The sequence below is a fragment of the Euprymna scolopes genome, chromosome 14 (genome assembly GCF_053919585.1).
Source record: "Euprymna scolopes isolate OS-2025 chromosome 14, ASM5391958v1, whole genome shotgun sequence".
Classification (NCBI taxonomy): domain Eukaryota; kingdom Metazoa; phylum Mollusca; class Cephalopoda; order Sepiida; family Sepiolidae; genus Euprymna; species Euprymna scolopes.
This window is the reverse complement of record NC_136495.1, coordinates 121,422,395-121,438,004: the sequence shown is the minus strand read 5'-3', so window position 1 is coordinate 121,438,004 and position 15,610 is coordinate 121,422,395.

Here is a 15,610-nt window from a genome sequence, read left to right as displayed (position 1 = left end):
GCATCATTCAAAAAATACACATATCCCTTACGTGTGACCTTTCCATGTCTGGCTGCCCAAGGTTATTTTGTTTATTTAACCTAATTTATGTCAACATCTTCCGCTAAAACCCATTGCTACACTTTATTTTATAAACAATAAATAACTCCCAATATAAACTATTTTAAGAATATCATTGAATAGATAGATAAATAGATAGATAGACAGATCGATAATAACTAATTAACTTTTAACAATAAAATTATCTAACAGTGATCTGCACTAACCCAACAGTGACAGCAAATCAAATAAAGAATACTGATGACAATCACCATAACTTCGCAATCTCTCTCTCTACAAAAAAGTTAAATGGTCGAAGGTATTGAAGGATTGCCTTCAATACCTTCAATACCTGCTTCTTTTTCATTACCTACTACATCGAGATGTAGGAGAGGGCACCACTCCTTTTCCAGGATTACTCCACTTATCCTTGATCCTACCTCTATAATACCGAGTGTTTAGCAAGTACTATTTTTTGAGTCTTTGACATAACTGAACCAAGGATTGGCCTTTGGTCTCCAGGCCAATTAGTGAACACTTTTATCATCATGTCCAAAATTCTATATAATTCAATACGTAAAATATATAGAATGAAATAAAAAAAATTCCCAAAATGCAAATATACGACGCAAATAAAGAAAGATTTAAGGGAGAAAACTCGCATTTAGGAACCCCTGGACAAGACTGAAATGTTGTTAGCAATTTTACAGTCTTTTATGGGAGATTTCTTTGAAGGGGAAATAACTCATCTCTCAGTTAGGACACCGTTTATTCTTGACAGCAAATAAATAAATCAGTTTTCTCCTTTGTCTCTTTTAAAAGACGTTGACACAGCAAAGGGAAACAAACTGACCTCTATCATCTGAGGTTATTGAAAGGCTGTATATCATTGAATAAAAACCATTTTTACTCAAGAAACAGATCAGTGTGAAAAGAGTAAAAAAAAAAAAAAAAAAAAAAGCACACTATTTTTTCTTTTCATTTTTTATTATTATAAAACGTATCTTCTTTAAGCTTACGAGAATTTCATAAAGAGAAAATCAGTGTTGTGTGTGTGTGTTTTTTTTTAATTTCCTATCAATCATTTCATCAATAAAGAAATCAATGATGTGTCAAAAGAGTATGTAGTCCTGTGATTAGGGAAAGAAATGGAGAGAGAGAGAGAGAGTTTAGAATCAGGGTAATGGGTTTATCAGGCCCCTTTCTTTCCGATTTATAATAGATAAGAACTTTCATTTATCACAAAATGAAAACATTTTGAACTTTTTCCATAAACAGAAATGATAACGTAAAAATAAAAAAGAAGGAATTGTTGATTTACACAAAACAGTTTAAGTTATATATATATATATATATATATATATATATATATATATATATATATATATATATATATATAACTACTTCATTTACTCACATAAATTAATATACGAAAGTATAGATTTACACATAAACTTTAAGTATTTACTTCAAAAGTGCTCAATACGTAAGTAGAGCTAGTTAATAATTTATAAAATATATATGGCGATTAAGCTACACTGAATATTCCGCGTTTCATCCACTCTAGGACTCTTCAGGCTTATGCGCATAAGCCTGAAGAGTCCTAGAGCTTAATCGCCATATATATTTTATAAATTACTATATATATATATATATATATATATATATATATATATATATATATATGCAATTATATAAATGCAACTTTGTCTGTGTGTGTGTATGAGTTAGTTCCTTATAGACTCTGAAACGGCTGACAGATTTTCTTTAAAATGTACAGAACTTTAGTGTATAAGTCTGGGAGTGATCTTAGTTAAGTTTTTGTGTCAGAATATCCCCGATAGTTACGGATAATCGAAATCGTTATTTTAATTTATCTATCATCGGTAAAGCCATTTTTTCCATGTCATTGCTTAGCAACAATGATAGAACAACATGCCGTGAAAATTCTTCTGTGGGCAAGTTGATAGCGTGTTTCTTTTTTATTGTTTTTTTGTTGTTTTTGTTTTTTTGTATGATGTGATCTGTAGGGTCAAACTTTGCACGTAAATTTCTTAATTTTTTTATCATTAACTGCAGAGAATTTTATTAGACTTGAAAATTTACGTGTTTTCTTTTTGTTTTGTTTTTTGCATGACGTGGTCTGTAGATTCAAACCCCGAACATGAATTAATGTTTTTTTTTCGTTAACTTGAAATAAGTTTATATTAAAAAAAAAATTAGAAACGAAACAATACGTTTTCTAGAGTGCTATGTAGAATAACATTAATTTGGACTAAGTTATTGGGATAGAGGCATGTAAAGCTTCCTTCCAGGCGATTTATATATATATATATACACACACACACACACACACACACACACACACACACACACACACACACACACAGGGTGACCCAAAAAAACGGGCCCCAACTCTAATTAGGCCCTGTTTCTTAGTGTTTTGTCCGAATGAAATGAAACTTTGGTCATAACTAGTTTATTATATTCAAAACATCACATCAAAACACTAGGGTCTTTGGCCTTTTTTTCTACGTTGACTGTAAAATGCTCAGAAAAACAATTGAATGTCCTCTGTTTTTTTTGGGGGGGGTCACCCTGTATAGGTGATAGTCCTTATTCCGCGAAGTTTCAAAGAATGTAAATAGTCTTCTCTTCAGAGGAAAGAAAACTAATTAGCAAATATAGATAGGGAGCTAGAATATTTGTGGGTTTTTACTTTCCATCTCTTCCCTTCTCTAAGCAAGTCTGTCGACCTAGTCCACAAATCCCAAATCTCAATCATGAAAGTTTCCAGAAAAATACTCGATTAAACCCAGATCTCCAACTTCCAACGTAGATCCCCTACTATCATGTCTGCTTCTCCAACATCAGAAACTCTATTACAGGAGACTAAACCAGACCTATTATTCCTAAGCGAAACTGACATTGGACTGACTACTTCTCTAGATGAGTTGATAATTAAAGGATACTCTAACTTAACCTCTAAATCCGACCTCCCAAGATCGCCATGGGTATGAAGTATGTGCCTACATTAAAGACGACTTTCCATGTGACAGGAACATCTCCTGAGAAAATCCTAACTTACCTTATATGTTCTTCCGGGTTGCACTTGCTTACATGTTCATATTTGCACTCTATCGCCCCCACATCAGTGGAGTTACTATCTTTAAAAGCATATCTGAGAAAATTGGCCACGTCCTATCTGCTTACCACTAAGCAAACATTCACGTCTGTGGAGATTTCAATGTTCACAATGTGGAATAGTTAACCCACTCAAACAAGACAGATGATTAGGGGAGGTTCTGTTACGATTTTTCCATGGCTTATGATCTCACTCAGATTGTTCATGAACCCACCTGTGTCCCCGACACTGACGGCCAGTATGCAAGTCTCCTAGACCTTTTTCTCACAACTTGCTCTGAGCTATGTTCATCTTCTGTTCTGTCTTCATTGGGATCCTTCTGACTCCTCTGTTGTATCAGTTAAGGCAAAAACAAAATGTAATAGGTCCTCAGATGAACCTCTCCATTATACAGTATATCGATACTCTATGGCTAACTATATTTATATCAGATTTACCTCTGCATTCCATGTTTAAAAAGTATGTGTCTTCTATCGTATCAGACCTGACAGAATGGTTAATTGTAGGTATAAACTGTTTCATACCCTCGAAAAATTTCCAGCAAAAACCTAACAGTCAGCCATGGTTCTCTCCAGAATGTGCTGCTGCCATTGCGCTCAGAAATCACTTTTTCCATTGCTTCCAACGTAATAGCTGTATTAAGACTAAAGCCGCTTTCACGACCGCCAGCAACCATTGTAAAAAAGTAATAAAGAACGCAAGGGAATTGTATGCTCAGTCTGTCAAGTCCAAAGTAGCTGAGAAGCGGCTTGGTTCCCACCAGTTTTGGCAAATAGCAAACAGAATCCTAGACAGAAGTGTTTGCTCTATCCAAGCTATCATCAATGGACCTGAGGTAATCTCGTTAGCATCAAACAAAGCCAAACTCTTTGCCAAGATCTTTGCAGCTAATTCTACCCTTTACAACCAAGGCTGCCAACCCCCAGTATTTCCTTGCGTATCTGAAAACATGCTATGCGACATACAAATATCTGTATGTGATGTTGCCAAGCTAATTAAAAACCTTGATTCCAATAAAGCAACTGCCCCTGACATCATTCCTATTATAGTGTTCAAAAAGCTTCAACCAGAGCTAGCGCCCACACTTACAAAGATATTTAAGCGTTGTCTTAAGGAGAAATGCTCCCAAACACCTTGGAAAATCTCATCAGTATGCCCTGTATTTAAGAATTCAGGTGATCACTCATCTCCTTCTCAGTACAGACCAATAAGTCTCCTGTGCATCATGAGTAAACTGCTGGAATCTGTGTTAAATAGAGAAATAATCAACAACCTCAGCAAAAATAACCTTCTTAGTGGCGTGCAATATGGTTTCCGTTCTGCTAGATCTACAGCAGACGTGCTTACAGTTATATCTCATCGGATTAGCGAATCTCTCAATGGAGGCTACCTTCCTAAGGAAAGTGTTCTTGACATATCAAAGGCCTTTGATAAGGTATGGCATAAAGGTCTATTTCACAAGATCTCCAGCTATGATATAGCTGGAAATATCTTCTTAATTATTAAATTATTTTTCTCTGATAGGTTCATAAGAGTAGTGGTGGATGGGCAGAAATCAGAGGCCCACAGGGGTCTATCCTGGGCCTAACTCTCTTCCTGATCTACATTAATCTTCTTCCACATAACATCTTTACATCATTCGTAGACATTTATGCTAACAACACTATAATCTATGGTAGCACATCAAAGACCATAAACGACTAAACTCTCTCTGATTCTCTCTTCTATGATCTTGAGTATGTGGTACAATAGGGAAAGCGGTCACTGGTTACTTTTAATGCATCTAAAACCAAGCTTCTATCTTTATATCATTAATGCTCTGATGCCCATCTGGCATCAATTGAAATGAACGTTTCTCGTCTTGAGGAGGCTTCATGTTTTGTCAAGCTTCTGGGCTTGACCTTTACTCCTGATCTGAAATGGAACACATATCAAATCCATTGCCAAGGTCGCTGGAAAAATAGCGGGATCCTTCTACCACTCCAGACCCAATTATCTATCTATATAAAAGCCAGGTATGGCCAATGATGGGGTACTGTTGCCACATCTGGCCAGAAGCTGCTTATTCTGCCTTGACAGATTTCAAAATAGACTTCGTAGCTTAGTGGAGGATGCCCTTTTCTCTTCCCTGCAACCTCTTTCCTACAGAAGAGACATTGCGAACATGTCTCTGCTTTATCGTTATTTTCATGGCAAGTGCTCATCTGAGCTTCAATCTATGGTCCACCCTCGTCAAACTTTCACAAAAAAACACTCGTCTAGCTAAAACCACTATCAATAATTTCCAACACTTTTTATCTGCATCTAAACCTAAAGGCATGTGGAACTCTTTTTTGATTGCCTACTTTCCAACTGAATACAACCTGATTGTCTTCAAGTTCAACGTAAACAAGTTCTTAATGAACCGTTCCCCTAAGTAATCCAATTTACAAAATTCCCACTACCTATGTTTGCTACGCTATAATCACATTGACTAATGTATACCCATTATACGATCAGCCGGTCACTGGCACGTGACTGGCTTCACCTGTTACACTAATTCTCTTAGACACGGTTCCATGATGATGTGATGATGAGTCAGCCATTAAGGCCTGCATATCAATAGGAAAAGCATACCTGAGATGTTGGATGTGGCTGTGTGGCTCCTTCTTCTCCCAGGAAACGTCTTGACCGTTGGTGGCATTTGGGTTGTAATCTTCCTTTTCCTCAGGGCCGCTTCTTCAGTGAAGGCATTTATGGCAGACACAAAAAAAAGGACATGTGACACAATTGTAATATACATTGTATAATTTAACTATTTATTTTACAAAAAATATATTACAATACAATATACAAATTATAATTAATTTTTACAATTAAACCTAGGCAATCGGCTCTTCAAAACTAACCTACCCTAACTAGTGTTGAGGAAGGAGGTGCTCCCCCCTCCCCCATTTAAGGAGAGACAGAAATATGCATGTTCACCTCATGATGGTCCGGACAGAAAGAGGGCGATCTAGAAAGGGAATTCTGGGAATGCATTTCTTTGTATCTCTACACTTATGGCCAAATCACCACTCGGCCTGTAGAGTGTGTTAGCACATACCCATTAACCCTTATTCTCGAATCATCTCCGGGACTTGATAAGTAGTGATTCCTGTATAAAAAAAAAACTGCATTCCATGATTAGTGTCATGGAATGTAAAAATCTGTTTGTAAAAAAAGTTTGTATAAATTTTTTGTGCAAAATTATGTTTGTAAAAAAAGAGGAAGGGAGAAAATGAAAAGTCAAACCGCTTCGGGTAAATCCACGTGTGAAAAGTCCTGCAGTGAAAGATGTAAATAGCTGTTTTCGGGTTTTAAAATACGAAAGATGATGATGGACACTTTGTGGAAGTTTAATCCTGTGCGTTTCTGGTGAGAAAACCAAAAAGCTGTTTAGGACGATATTATATATATATATATATATATATATATATATATATATATATATATATATATATATATATATGTGTGTGTGTGTGTGTGTGTGTGTAAAATACTGTGGTAAGCATGGTCTGGAGATCGATTCCTAGAAACAGTCAAGCTACGCTGATGAGATGTAGTTATCTTGAAACACGCGTGTACATAGATTACTGTTTTAAAAATAATAAAAATAAATAAAATGTTATATACGTCCAAACAAATGATGGGAGACTTTCTAAGTAAATAAAAAATGAGCTTCGAGGCGAAGCCACTATTTAACCGTATTTATTGTTTAAAAAGACAACAACAACAAATATATACACACATATATATATATATATACATACATATACATATACACACACACACACACACACACACATATATATATATATATATATATATATATATATATATATATATATATATATATATACCCTTGTTTTAATTAAATCATTAAAATTAAGCAGCGTTCAGTCTGGCCAGTACCAAATAGGTGACACTGTATACATATACAGGTGTAGCAATCTGCTGATGAGAAGCATTTAGTTTGAAATGCCATGACTTAGAGAGGTTTCAATACATATATTCCGACTAAAAATATATATACAATGCATATATTCCGACTAGAAAAACATATGCCAACAATAGAATCTTCGTCTTCATACGATATGACGCTAATGAGGATAAGCATCTACACATAAAATCTAAGATGGTGTTCTCATGTCAAATTTACCAAAGAAACAATAGGAGTGTTTCCTCATCTCTAAGTTAACCCTTAATGAGACTATGTGAGCATAACCTCCCTTAAAACTTCAATTTAAATCATGTTTATTAGGAAAAATAATTGAGTCTGCTCCGAATCACTAAGTACCCTCTTCTGATTTATAGGAAACAGAATCTTTAAATATGACTTCTGGTGAAATTTTTACCATATATATAATATGATATATAATAATATATAATATGATATATAATAATACATAATATGATATATAATAATATATTATATGATATATAATAAAATATAATGTATAATATATGATATATAATAATATAATATATGATATACAATATAATATATATGATATATAATAATTTATAATATGATATATAATAATATATTATATGATACACAATAATATATATGATATACAATAATATATTATATGACATACAATACTACATATGATATATAATGATATATAATACGATGTATGATAATGTATTATATGATATATAATAATTTATAATATAATATATAATAATATATAATATGATATATAATAATATATCATATGATATACTATTATATATAAAATGATATGCAATCAAATATTATATGATATGCAATAATAGATAATATGATATATAATAATATATAATATGATATATAATAATACATAATATGATATATAATAATATATTATATGATATATAATAAAATATAATGTATAATATATGATATATAATAATATAATATATGATATACAATATAATATATATGATATATAATAATTTATAATATGACATATAATAATATATTATATGATACACAATAATATATATGATATACAATAATATATTATATGACATACAATACTACATATGATATATAATGATATATAATACGATGTATGATAATGTATTATATGATATATAATAATTTATAATATAATATATAATAATATATAATATGATATATAATAATATATTATATCATATATCTATATATATAAAAATGTAACTCTTTGTTCGTTCGCAATTAATAGTCTAAAAAACCACTGGACGGATGGCTTCCACGTTTTCGTATAATATGTTTACTATATCCACGCGTGTTTTTATATATTTCTTTTTAATTATAACATTATACTTAGTTTTTCTATGATAAATAGGTGGTTTTCTTTGTGCCGATAGGCCATTTTTTTTTATTTAGGGACAATTATTTATTACCACTTCCTGTCACGTGACCAGTGTTTCCAATTTAGCGATTTTCCTGCTAGATCTGGAGATTTCGTTTGCAATCTAGCGGGGAATTCTAGAAAATCTGGAGATATTTCGCACCCACACACCCGCAATTTTAGATTAAAAAATAAAGAAAAGCGCTTGAAAATACTTTAAAACATAAAATAAACTCATCCATGTAAGTAAAAAAAAAGTAGCATTTATTGCCTTTGGTAACAATTATTTATTGATTATTTGTTTTGTTTTTCACCTTTTTTTCGGCTAACCATTCTTAAATCTCGCTATAAAATCGATTTTCCAAGTACATTTTAGGTGGGGGGGCATTCCAACCTCCGAAGTTTAGTTTAAAATACGATCTAAGCAATCCCGCTAAATTTAGAAGTATTTAGTCGAAAATTGTAAAAAGCAAGAAGCAACAGCAAAAAAAAAAAACTTATACCAATACAGTAGAATTTAATTATCTACCAACCTAAATACTTTTAACATGCTAAAACAAAGTTTTTTTGTTTTTTTTATTTTTCTAATTTCAAAATATGTTGCACCATTATTGTGATGTTTAATTTGCAGTATATTTCAATTTAACTTTTATTATAAAAAGTTTGAGTTTATGATTTGTTTCTTGCAAAAAAAAAATACCCTCTCTGAAAAAACAGGTAAACTAGCTGATAAAATATGTAAGCCTTCTGGGGAGCTAACCGCTTCAATATAATTCCAGAAACATATAGTGAGAAAACACGGAACATTTTATATATTGAATATACTATATTCATAATTTTTTTATTGTAGGAAGTTAAAATATGGAGTTTTGGGCGGGTGAATTAGCGATTTTTGAAAATTTCAGATGATAAAAGTTAAAAATCTAGCGATTTTCTGGACATTTCTTTCTCCTGATCTCGCGGGTTTTTTTAAATCTCAGTTGCCAACACTGCATCACTAAAAGTATATTTTGGTCTCACCACTACAGTCTTAATGTAAACAGAATGTGTTTACAATATCGGTAAATTTTCAATGGGTTTAATCACATGATTATTGATGATGTAATCATGTGATTGAAATTTGATTTAAATTAACCACACGTGGTCGCTTTCCTATCAAATATTCATCGAAAAATGATAGGTACAGACAAAATGAATACTGACGCTCAAAGTGTATACACATTTTGACCCGTCCCTTTACTTAAAAATTCACCAAAAATAAGGAAATTAACCAATTTTAATGAAAATATTTATCAAATAATGATCACAGAATATAATGAACTAGTTATTTTTACTTAACTCTTGGTGAAAATGTTTTATTTTGTTTAAACAAAAAATACCTTTACTAAAGTTATGGTTTTCAGTAGTAAATAAAAAACGCAAGAATTTATTTTTGCTTTTTTTATATAAATAAAGCATCGTAATTTGTAACAATAAAAAATAATTTTTACAGGAACATTCCGAAAAAAGCACCTAAAGTCTTAATGAATTCGATATAACTCGAAAAAAATTAATTTCTCGCATACTATTCAGGAAATTAAAGATTCAATTAGATTTCTATTTCAGTCACCTAAATTATTTAGGGTGAAATGAGTTTAGGAATTTATAGCCAAACCTAAATACTTTTTTTTTTGCTTAAAAAAATAGCATTCATACAGTAAGTTAGGTAAAATTTGCATAGAATGCTCTGCTTTACAGTTGTTGTAAAAATGGAACGGAAATTTGAATTTCGTTCCCTTTTAAATTCGGTACATTTTTACATTACGTCCAACTCATCGTTCACATTCGACACGTCAACTTTTATAGCTTTTCGGGTATGCTGGCAAGGTTAGGGGTGTCTATTCCGAAAGCCGTTCTAACATGGGTAGATTGATAGGTGTGTCAGAAATTTCGTGAAAAATAGTGAATAATTCCACCCTGTCTTTCCAAGCTTATAACTACTCGAAAAATGTAATTCAAGCCCTAATTTTTTTTTTTCAATTAAAGGAGCAAGGACCAAGGTTTCATTAAAAACAAAAAACAAGGAAAAACAAACAACGTGGTTATAAAAATAAACTTCGAACTTTACAGGTAAATTTCTAAAAAAACACTACTTTTTCTGTTTTAAATTTGAATATATTATTTATCGACCTTTTCTCTTCAATTTGTGATATATAAAACTTTGGTGAGTAAATTAATTATTTACTTTTTAATAGACACTTGAAAATGGAGGGGCGTGAATTAAAAAAAAACGTTTGTCTAAAATATTATATTCGGTTTATTGGAAAGAGCATAAAATTTCACATTGATCCTGAAAATATCGTAAAAATAGAATCAAGATAGAAATAGAAAGATTTTGATAGATTTTTAAAGTTTAAAAATTGAAAAATATTGAGTTCATTACTGTTTTTAAAAAATAAAAAAAATATTTCTATTACTTTTAAAACAACTTTAATAGTTTATTTTGGAAGTATAATCCATAAAGAAAATAAACAACCCACTTTTAAAAGAGAAATTACGAGTTTTTTTATATTTTATTCGCAGTTTCGTGATAGGGGTGTCAAAAACTCCTACAAAAATTCTGATACATCTACTAGATTGGGGTGTTTATTTGTTGTAAACGTACCCGACAACCTATAAATGTCGACATTTCCAATGTGAATGGTAAGCTGGACTTACGTAAAAAATAACAAAAAGATATACCAAACTGACTTTTTCGTTTAAAAATGGAATTATTTCCCTTTCGTTATTAACCTTTTTTCTTTTTTTTTTAATATTTTGTGTTTTATATACATAAAGTATAATTGTTGAATGTTACTGTTTTGATAATATTCGTTTAAGGGGGGGGGCACAATTAAAAAATTAAGAAAGATTAAAACAGAGCGAAATTTAAGTTTCCGTTCGATTTTTACAACAACTGTAAAACAGTGCATAATCAGCAAGTTTTATCGTAATTTATAAGCATAATTTCGAAACATTAAATCATTTATTATTTATTTTTCTGCATAATTAATGATGGAAGTATTTTTCTGTTTATTTTCTGAACATCTGTTAAAAAAAAATAATTTGTACATTCTCTTGAAAAAAAGAATCAAACTTTTCTCTACATTCACATAACTATTTACAGTGTTCATGTAAAGCATTCATCTGTTCTTTTTATAATAAAAATTCCGTTTTCAAAGAGAAACGTTTACTGACAAATTTCTTTCAAAAAAAAAAAAAAAATTGCAAGTTTTCCTGAAAAAAAAAACTTTCACCTAACAATTTATGGTAAAAAATTAATCTTTTTTTTTTGGGGGGGGGGGGAATAACAACTTTTATTGATTAAAAAAATTGCAAAAAATAATAAAAGTAAATAAACGAACAAAATGCAATTTTTCTTGAGGAATGTGTTCCATTTTAACAAACTGAGCCACAGCAACGCGTGGGCAGGTACAGCTAGTAATATATAATATTATATAAATAATATATTATGTGATATATAATATTATATAAATAATATATTATGTGATATATAATATTATATAAATAATATATTATGTGATATATAATATGATATAAATAATATATTATGTGATATATAATATTATATAAATAATATATTATGTGATATATAATATTATATAAATAATATATTATGTGATATATACTATTATATAAATAATATATTATGTGATATATAATATTATATATGATATATAATAAAATATAATATGATATATAATAATATAAAATATGATAAAAGGGAAAGCCGTATGCATTTCATTTTACTTTAGTCAAAGTTCTTAGAAATCAACGGGCCCTCTCCCTGGGGCTAACCCGTGATCTGTATAAGAGACACATAAATATTTGAATATTTCATAAAGTTATCCTTTGCATCTCAAAGAAGTTGAGAGCATCATTTTTTTCTCCAATTGACCATTTAAATATGTTATGGTATATCTTTCTTGTAGTCCCTTGGTCTTACTGGATTTCGGGACAAGAATTCATCTATTCTGGTAGAGTATCCAGCTTCATTCTGTTACTTCATTGGAGAAATTTCACCATTCGTCGTAATAGACAGTGTGGAATATCTATACCTATGAGATCCTATTTGGTCAGTAAATACTGTGTGATTTTGAATATTTGGTTTAATTGTAGGGAAAAGTATCTTCATGCCAGGTTGTCCTGACAATCCTTTGTATAGAGACACCTTAGACATTGGACAGCAGTGTGTAGCAGGCATTCAAGTTCTCCCCAGTATGAATTTAATTATCTCTAGTATGCATTCAAGTTCTCTCCAGTATGCATTCAAGTTCTCTCTAATATGCATTCAAGTTCTCTCCAGTAGGCATTCAAATTCTCTCCAGTATGCATTCAAGTTCTCTCTAGTAGGCATTCTAATTCTCTCCAGTATGCATTCAAGTTCTCTCTAGTATGCATTCAAGGTCTCTCATGTAGGCATTCAAATTCTCTCCAGTATGCATTCAAGTTCTCTCTAGTATGCATTCAAGTTCTCTCCAGTAGGCATTCAAATTCTCTCCAGTATGCATTCAAGTTCTCTCTAGTAGGCATTCTAATTCTCTCCAGTAGGCATTCAAGTTCTCTCCAGTATGCATTCAAGTTCTCTCTAGTAGGCATTCAAGTTCTCTCCAGTTGGCATTCAAGTTCTCTCCAGTAGGCATTCAAATTCTCTCTAGTATGCATTCAATTTCTCTCCAGTTGGCATTCAAGTTCTCTCCAGTAGGCATTCAAGTTCTCTCTAGTATGCATTCAAGTTCTCTCTAGTATGCATTCAAGTTCTCTCCAGTTGGCATTCAAGTTCTCTTCAGTTGGCATTCAAGTTCTCTCTAGTATGCATTCAACTTCTTTCCAGTAGGCATTCAAGATCTTTCAAATTTTTTACCATATGCATAATAAATGGATGGTGAAAATTCGATGACACAATACTTTTGCCCCTTCGTGTGTTTTATGACGATGACAAGTATAGATAGATAGATAGAGAGAGAGAGAGAGAGAGAGAGAGAGAGAGAGAGAGAGAGAGAGAGAGAGAGAGAGAGAATAGTGTGAGAAGTTATTGTTTGCTTGCAGCAATTCTCATTCCGACATAATATTTAATATAAATTTTAATTAAAACCAATTTTGTCTAATTAATTTAATTAATAATTTAATGATGAAACGATACCATATTTAAATTTAAAGTCCAAACTTCTTTTCATTTTTTGTTTTACTTTTTAAGGATATATATATATATATATATATATATATATATATATATATATATATATATATATAGAGAGAGAGAGAGAGAGAGAGAGAGAGAGAGAGAGAGAGAGAGAGAGAGAGTATTGCCGATGTAATGGATAGAGTGATGAGTTATTTTTATATTTCGTGAGTCCAAATGGAAAAGATTTTCACTTCCTCACCCTCCCTCCACCAAATTTCAAATAAATGTAATGTAGACAATAAATTCGGTTAAAACATGTTTGACTGTTTAATTTCTTTTATAGTATAAACTACAGTGGGCCTGCTTTCCAGCTGACTACAACATGGTCATTTTCAAGTTTAATGTACACAAGTTCTTGTTAAGCCGCTTCCTCTTTTAAATAATCAAATTCTATCCAATTTCCACTACTACTGTACGGTTTGATATGAGAATATACTTTTAGATTTTATGTAGATTCTCTAATCTATAGAATAAGAGACAAGGCAATGGAGTTTCATTCTATATTAATAAACAACTTTATTTGTTATCTTCGTTAGTAGCATGTACAAAAGAGGAACAGGTTTATAGGTGGAAGTATTCTTGTGTAAAAATAGATTTAATATCATGCCGGTTGGTTGAAGGAGAGAATAGTTCAGTTTACATGTGTTTGTAGCCAGTAGTCGTCAGGATGAAGAAGGCTGGTTAAAGGAGAAAGAAAAGGAAAGGTACTCAGGTATGTTGTCGTGGGTGTGGTGGGGAGGGTCGGTGCATCGACGAGAGCAGTTCTGTAGCATGATAAAGAAAGTTTGTGTGGGTACCGCCCATGGAAACAAATGGTAGTTAGAAGGTCGCCATGTTTGCTTGTCGTACTCACGTTCGGCCTGAGGCGAAAGCCTCAGGCTAATGTTTGCTATCAGCTGAAGCCAGGAGGAAAGAGGGTTAAGAGTTTTAGATTTCACCTTTTATGTACTCGGTCACGTGATTGAGAGTTGACTTGTGATTGGACAAGCCAGGGAGAAAATGGATTTCAAATCTCGAGCCACGAGAATTAGCTCCTGCCTATGATTGTAGCAAGTTTCGGCTGCTACAGATCTTTTTATCCAGAGGGCACTCATGCAGACACTGAGTTTTATATATGTAGTATCTTTTGATCATCTCATTCCCATTCTCAGGTGGTTGAATTTCTTCCTCTGGACACATCGTGCAACTGAAGCCAGAAGGGAGATCCTCAAAATGTCCATGTGAATAGGATAGGACAATTGTAAAGAACTTTAGTCGACAGCTGTAATCTGGTCTCGTCCTGAGATGTTGACAGAGGCTCGACCTGACTGAGGAAACTTCTCCTTGATAGTCTCTACTTCATTATATCCTCTACGACAAAGACCTTTCCTTCTTTGATTATAATATGATACTGCCTATTGCTTTTCTATTGGAATCACCATTTGCGAGATATAAAATGGTGTTCATGAGGATTGAAAGGTTACATAACTATTAAAGAAAGATTCAGAAACAATCCTTAGATTTTCATGTTTGTTTTTTTTTTCTGTTTCGTTTTGATAACTCTGTGACTTTTTTAAAATCTGAATTTCAAGTGAACATCCTATAAAAACAGCAAGAAATCAGTTTTCAGGTATAATGATGCTTTCTTTCTAATGTTCTGATGATATTTTGGTAATATTCTAGTGTTATTCTGGTGATATTTTATATTCTGGTGATATTCTAGTGTTATTCTGGTGATATTTTAGTGATATTCTGGTGATATTCTGGTGATATTCTAGTGATAGTGTTATTCTGGTAATGATGTTCTGCCCAATGATATTGATAATTCTGGTGATATTTTTGTATTACCAGAATATCACCTGAACGTGATATTCTAGT